General features: G+C 37.4%; 1 long non-coding RNA gene across 1 annotated transcript; it reads left to right on the top strand.

The window, feature by feature from the left end:
* Nucleotides 1-2913: 2913 nt before the first annotated feature.
* Nucleotides 2914-4519, top strand: LOC121066615. The gene is made up of 3 exons (XR_005817869.1): nt 2914-3034; nt 3246-3333; nt 3743-4519. It is a non-coding gene; the product is annotated as an uncharacterized LOC121066615 (long non-coding RNA).
* The last annotated feature ends 3630 nt before the right edge of the window (nt 4520-8149 follow it).

Genomic DNA, 8149 nt, shown 5'->3' with positions numbered 1-8149 from the left:
TCTGTTTTAAGACTAAAATAAATGTTTGCGTTAGATTTCTGTCCGTCCACAGTTAGATGACGATCTGGTTGTTTTTCAAGTTGTGCCACATGCATAACATGAACTGAATTTCCATTACTCAGGAGAGCTGGAGAGCTTTGGTCCTGACACATTGGTGTTGGACATAGGAGGGCACTCTGTAGGTAAAGAGAAATTTGGGGATTCTCTATTATTTATTTATTTATTTATTTATTTAGTGTGTGTGGTGGTTTGATTGGTTTGTACTATTGCCTGTTGCAGTTAGGATCACACTTTCATCCGGTATTTCTATGGACATGTGGAATGATCTTTATAGTATTGCATCCTTTATACTTTATATTCAGCTACTGAAGAAATTGGACCAGTTTCTGTGCTGCCATTGAATTCACCTGCATCATACCTACAAAGTTTGGGTGCTCTTAATTTCCTTCTGTTGTTCAAATACAAATAGTTGGAAATCATATACTTTGTGTCCCTGACCTTGTTGGAGAAAGAAAACCATTTATGTTGTTTACTGTATCAGAGCAGAGAGCTGGTGTGCATTCTGCATGCTTTCCCTCATGATAAAAAATAAAATGAATTCGTGCTGCTGCAATGTCTGCAACAAATGTAGCTGAATCCTATAAACACTGCCAGCATGCCTAGAAACCAAGGGAATCAACAGCATGGTACACGGCTGGTTTAGGGGAGTTAAAAATCACGTGTAAGTCTTGAAGCACAGCAGAAAAAGGTCAAATTTAAGTTATGGAAGAAAGCATTTCCTATTGATTATAGACAGTACTTACTGCATGAATTGGACCTGACACTGCAAAAGATTGTAACCATTGCTACTCTAACTGAATTGACAATAGCAAAATTGAGAATGAGAAGTGGTGAACTACATTCAAACTGCAACCGCTGGAGCTATGGCTAAAAGCTCAGCACGTGTAACACACATATCAGAGCCACGATCTCAGGGAAGTGTGTCCATGTATGTATGTGCGTGTGTGTGAGATGCACGCGCAAATGCAACTCTATGCAAATACTGCAGAAAGATGTTATATTAAAATATGTCATGAAATTATAGCTAAGCAATATTTATGTGAAGTTACAGTGCTAGATGTTACTGTGTTGAGTGTGTGGATAGAAGCAGTTATTTATTATGGATGCATTTGTGTCCAGTTACCTTTTCTTCTCTCAGAATAATGTCCACAGTCAACGTTACTACAATAACGTTGGACACCAGCTTCTGAGTTTCAGTACTCAGTGAATGCATTTCCCTGCAATGCTATAGAAGCTCGACACTTGACATATCTAGTGAAGCTACCTGAAGAACAACATTGTTCTTCTTGTTTTCTGCATAGAAAAATGACTTTTGATACATATCACTGAATTCTTTAATGTGTACAGTAATATTCTTGCCAAGCAGAAATCTGTAAACTGCAGTAAATACGCAAATACATATTGGGTGCAGTGCTTCAATATAATCAAACATTGCCGCAATACAAATTCCAGTTTCAGCTGTTACAAAAGAAATAGTATCAACTGTTACATGGAAATACCAGATGTGCAGAAGGGTTTATTCACAGCATGAAAATTCAATCTAATGTGCCACTATTACAATGGAAATTATATTCTCTACAATTGAATGAGAGATGCTGAGTCACAAGATAATTAAAAAAATAGCCTGAAATGATACTAATGAAGACACTGCATTTTCTGAATTAATTTTAGCACAGCAGTAACAAAAAGCAAACTGGAGTGTTTGGTTTTGTATGGACTCAAGGAAGCCAAAACCAGTCATTGTGATTGACAGTTATCTATTTACAGATACTGACATAGTATTTGCACAGTATGTTTTCTACTCTTGATTTAAAGAATGCATATTACCAGGCATTCAGAACTCATGAGTTTCACAGCATTTACTTAATGCACTTTTCTCTTTTATTCATATGCCGTACAAACTTGAATCAACATCCAGAGCTTTTCAAATATGTTCATAATTCTTAATAACAAGCTTGGAATCTAGTATCATCTGGGTAATGTTACTGTATTTGGAAAGACTCCTGAAGCTCATGAAAAATGAAAAAAAGATAATAAAAAAATAACCCTACAGGCTGTACTTCAGCATGTCAATACAGGAGGGCTGAAGCTGAATTTTGCTAAATACTAAATTGGGTGCACCATCTCTCCATTGGGACTGAAAGAGGTCACAGAACACATAGGAGGGCTCACCTTTCTCTGTGGAAAAAGAAAAAAAAAGAATTACAACCATATTTTTCAGGTCTAAAATCAAGGTATATGTTGTCTATTCCTAAGTATGCAATGGTTGTAGAACCGTTGTTGGTTGTAGAACTACTACTACTAAGAACGGTAAATTGTGAAACCTAAAATGTAACTTGGACAAATTTCATCATAGCTAAATTTCCTACCAGTGAAAGCTTTGATTGTATACAGCCAGTAGTTACATTGCTCGCTTCAGTGTTCACAACCATTGTCATTACTTTTGTCTCAGGCCAGAAATGGCCAACTGCTATGAGGGGAGGGCAATCTCTTTTATTTCATAGCTCCCGAGAGGTCAGATAAGGGCTTAGGTTTGTTTCTGTGGCATTGCAGCTGATCTAATAAACCCAACTGTAGCTGACTGGGGGTTGGCTTTGCCATCCCAAAAGATGCCTGGTGGTACCCCAGCATGGACAGCCCATCAAACTGTCACCTTCGAATCAAACTGCCTTCAAGGCAGCACCTCCCTGGGCTATGCTGGCCAACACTTTTTCACACTGTGAATATGAGATGGCTTTTACCCAAATGCATGGAAACAACTTCTATGAGAAGTCCATTGTATGTGAACCAAGAACGATTTACAAGGTATCATAAAAGTGATAGAAGGAAAACATTTCTTTGTGCATCCACTACAGAAAAGAAGAGAACTTGCCTCTGAGGCATCACACTCAAAGTACGTACAGATCGCACCTCCCTGGCAGTTCCGCTAATGACAGAAAGACTCAGAGGAGCAGGAAGCGTCTGCAGATGGCTAGTAAGATTGCTTTCATTTTTATATAGTCAAATCAAAAACACAGCAGATGATAGTTTATCTCATCTGCTCTTTTTCAGATGCTTATCTAGTTGATTATATAGAAGTTGTTGCATGGATTATAAATATGACTGCTGCAATTACAGGAGAAGAATTTAAAGCTGTTATCTTGTAGTGTCTGATTTAACAGAAAATTACATATCTTCCTGTCTAGGAGGTGATCCAGGAATTCTGAATGCATGGATGCTATTCTAATACCATGTTTTAGCCTACAGAATGAACTTCATGCACAGGATAGACAGGTAATAAAATGTCACATCGAGTTATTTGGAATTTTAAGGAATTATAAAGGTGTACCAGAGAAATTACAAGCAAAACTTATACATCGTGCTCATGACAAGTCTCAGGGGATTGTCAGAACAAATCAAAGATGACACGACAAATATTCATGGCCAGAATGATACGAAGGACTGCAGTGTCCTTAAAATCACTCACCAAAATGAAAGCAAGTGACTCATGCATGACCATACCATTACAGCCTACTCCTTACTTTTTTTTTTCTCCATGAACAAATAACATCAGAGCCCATTTGGGCAGTTACTCTGGCTGTCTAGCTATCTGTCTGTGATAGACAACATCGTAAAGTGACCAAACACAGCATTTATATTGTGTGACATCTGCTGCTATAATCACTTTCTTTTCTGTTTTCAGCCAAGAACAAAAGCTGTAAGAATTAGTACCATTTAGCTTCTTACAATGTGGAATTTTTTCAACAACGAGGAATATATAAAAGACTGACATCAAGTTACCTTAAAGCCAATGAAGAACTAGAACATTCAGTAAATTTTTGGAAGTCTTCATAGCTAACCTGGAAGCAAAAGCTTGGGAAACTGTCTCAATGAACAAATTTAAGAAGTAACATACTGTGTAATCACAGAAATTGCTTCCTAAACTAATGCCTGGAGAGCTACACATACTGAGTTAAACGTTGCTAAGTTGAAGATCCTAAACCTGACATAATAGCACAATCAGAGACAAAACAAGCAGTCCAACAGAAAGAAAAGTAATAAAGTTTTCATTGTTGTACTACAGATCTGCAAGTTAGATCTGTCTTTCTAAGTGCAAAACCCTGGCATCCTATGAAAAGGGGAGTCAGTTTATGTCGTCTTAAGATGGCTGGGAGAAAAAGACTACATCTATAAGCTATCTCTTGGATAAGTACACACCTGCTTGCACCTGCTTGCCAAGGGCAACATAGAAATACTTTGAATTGTTTCCTTGTAAATGGTTTGTACCTTCTCTACATAACAAAGCAAATGACACCAGATAGTCTGGTCAGTATTCTGCTAGCTGCAAACGAATATCTGCACACATCAGAAACTTTTAGATAACAAAAAATAGCACAAAGATAAAACATTAGTTTATTAACAACTCTAATTACTCAAAAAGGAGGAAAATACGGTGATGCGGTATTGATGATATACAAAAGAGTGCATTTCTCAAATGCACCAATGTGAAAAAAAAAAAAAAATCAGTCCGGGGACATCTCTCTATGTGTTTAGTCCAGACTCTTGCTGCAGATATGGTGGGGTGGTTTTCTTCCCTTTGCTGCTCCTTTATGGAAACACACATCGGCTCTGCCACACAATATATGATACTTTGACATAGGACAATAAACAGTTCTGGTTTAGGTGTATTATCATAGAATCATTAAGGTCGGAAAAGACCTCCAAGATCATCTGGTCCAACCATACCCCTACCACCCATATCTAAATCATGTCCCCAAGCACCATGTCCAACCTTTTCTTAAACACCCCCAAGGATGGTGATGCCACCACCTCCCTGGGCAACCCGTTCCAATGCCTGACCGCTCTTTCTGAGAAGAAATGTCTCCTCATTTCCAACCTGAACCTCCCCTGGCGCAACTTGAGGCCATTCCCTCTAGTCCTACCCCTAGTTACCTGTGAGAAGAGGCCAACCCCCATCTCCCCACACCTTCCTTTCAGGTAGTTGCAGAGAGCAATTATATAGAGTATGTAGTGAATATCTTATATTTTGCCATTTGAGCTGTGCTGAGTGCAGGAACAGTGAACATTTTTTCTTCTGAACTTAGCAGATGAATCTACGTTAATTGCAAGAGCCCCTACTCAGGCAACACTTGCAGAATTAGTGTTCTTTTACATAATCACTTCTATTAGCTATTTAAATCTAAAAATTTTAAAAGCCAAGTGAAAGCTGAACAAAATAGTCCTTAAAATGACACTTTTTTTTTTTTTTTTATTAACAGTAAATCTATGCATTGTAACCTGGGGCAGGGACTGATCTTTGGCAGTATGTTTGCAGTGTAGCTACCACACCAAACTGTGGTCTGTAGGCATCCCAACAATAACAATATGTATATTTAAGATAAAATTACACCCATTTGACTTATATATATTTGACTTTAAAAACTGTTAAATAATATGTTACAAAATTATATCACATGAGAAACCAGGAGCCTTAATTAAAAACAGGCTAGTCAGAACAATGAGGTTAAAAATCTTAATGTCAGAGTATTTGGTGTTGGATTTCTTCAGTTTTCCTTCTGTTTTGGGTTGTTTTGTTGCTGTTGCTGTTTTGTTTTTGTTTTCTTTTTGTCCTCATCTACTCTCTGCTCGGTCTCTCGCATAAACATGCCCACACAAGGATATCCTAAATTCTATTCCAGCGAGCCATCCATTTTCTATAGTCCAGCCATCCCATGACAGATCACTTATACTCAGACCTTTAAGAAATAAAGAATATTAATATTTTAGATCACCTTTTAACCTTCTGTAAGAATTTCCCACTATAGCTAAGAATTAAATCCTTATTGATATTCTGTATATACGGTTCACGATGCTTATTACAGGCTGCAAAAACAAATTAAAACATATTGGAATACTTAACATATGACATTTCACAGTTCAGCTGGCACGTCCAACAATATTTCCAATGATATTTCAAAGTTTAAAGCAAGCTGAAGTCTAAAGCCCTTACTATTCCTAGACCTAAGCATTCTTCAATTTAAAATATATGTGTAGCCCGCTGAAGTTCATGAGACTAGTCATGTTCAGGAAATGCTCAAACCATTAGTAGAACTAGGCTTCCCGCATGGCACAAGGTAGTACGGACATTGGAAAATATTTGGCTGGATTGCCAAGGGCACGTGGAGGAGATGCATGCCTGTGATGTCTGGATCTGCTCTTTCTTTTTAAGCCATTAAAAGATGGAAAGAGAGTGTAGCACTTTTCTCGTATGCCTTGTAGATCTTGTAGTGAGATATAGGGATAATTAATAGAGATTTATTTTTGATTTTGTCAATCTCCAGATATCTTTTAAAGCATCCTTTAAAAAATGTAAATTTATAAAGTTAATCCTGGCTTAAGAAAGTTATTTTTAAATAAACATTTAAGAACTGGACACACTGATGATTTTGTATGTTCCTCAAGAAGAATAACCATGTATGGATGGATGTTCACTGTCAGAACTGCAACTTACCTACATAACTACATTGGGTTTTATATGGCCATTGTGAAGTTTATGGATTGGAAACACCTCCACTAAATTATGACAACTTAGTGAAGGGCTAATTTGGAAAATTTAAGGATTTGCATGGCAGATGACTCCTCTTTTTAGAGCCTGAGGTTAGGGCAGGGACAGGAAGTAAAGGTTACAAGGCAGATTATAAGTAAGTGTGCAGTTCGTAATAAAGGTTTGTGGACTGTGAGCTTTTTAGATCACTACATATAGTTGGCTTTTCAGTTTCATTCAACAATTATGAGGGGAAACGCCTGTAAGGAAGTTATTTTGGGAAATGAAAGAATCTAAAACATATTACTAGCAGGAGAATATCACTTCTGATCAACTGCTTCTATAGCTGACCAGTTTGGTTCACTCAATTTGCATTTAAGAGACAATTAAAATAATATGATAGTTTTCTGCATTCATTCTGCTAGAATTTGTGACATGGGAAAGAAAAAAGTTATGCACAAGTACTGGAAATGGTTGCAAAAAATAATATGCTGCATGCACAACATGCCTTTATCAAGGCTAACCATCTATGTACATATGGGAGAAGTAAAGGGAAATAGGACTTCTTACACAAAAAGGAGTGAATGCCTTTCTTGATTTGATTTAAAATATCTAAACTGGCTATTTATCAAAGACAAGGTAACCGGTACAAGGGGTGCATTATAAGCATTTTTTTTTCTGAGCATAAGACAATGTTCCATGTTAATAAGCACTAACGGAAAAAAAATCAATTATACTAAACCATGTATAAGGATATTTCAGATAGATAAATCTGTTACAGATCAGCAGCAAAAGGCACACTGTAAAACTTCCTTAAACAAAACACTGCATGTGCTGCCTAAAGTCCTAAACAGAAGTTTGCCATTGAGCAAGGGACCAGCTCACAACCTATACATCATTTACATGGCATGTGGCATAGCAGTATAAGTTAGCTATTATGCAACAGAATATGCTATAGCAAAAATACAAAGATGTGCTTTTAATCTACCACCTGATAGAGATTACTGCTCTTGATCAGATGATCCAGCACTCCCTGAGCAGTCCAAGCATATACACTGCAGCTGCATCCAGTCCCAGGTACGTGCAGCCTGTGATTAAATGTATCCTTGTGATTTCAAAGAAAAATTGTTAATTTAAAGTTTTCCAAATGAGGAGCAGTCTAAGGTTACTAACAAGTATGCGATGCAGTCTCTTCAATTAAATAACTCTTTTTAAGACAAGTTCTGTAAACATTTGCGTGGAGGATTCATTTTATGTATTCATGAGGTGATCACGAGAAAAATTTCTCATGCTTGCAGGCCAAAAAAGGCCAAGATGCCTGAATTAGACTCACGCAGAAAAATACACTTGTCCAAGGACACAAACCCCAAAGCTGTTTAAGATTTTCCGTCTGGAAATGCACAAAGTCCCTGGGAGCCTGCCTGTTCTGCCACCAGTCCCATGCGTGCTTGCTACTACACAGCTTCTGTGCGCACCTTCTCTGAGTGTTCATGTGGGGTGCCTAAAACTACCTTAAGGATAATAAACAGAGTACAATGGGACCCCAGGTTATGTTTAGTATTTATA

Source organism: Cygnus olor, chromosome 2 (genome assembly GCF_009769625.2).
Source record: "Cygnus olor isolate bCygOlo1 chromosome 2, bCygOlo1.pri.v2, whole genome shotgun sequence".
Taxonomy (NCBI): Eukaryota; Metazoa; Chordata; class Aves; order Anseriformes; family Anatidae; genus Cygnus; species Cygnus olor.
The sequence above is the reverse complement of the archived record's forward strand: the minus strand, read 5'-3'. Positions and strand labels throughout refer to the sequence as shown.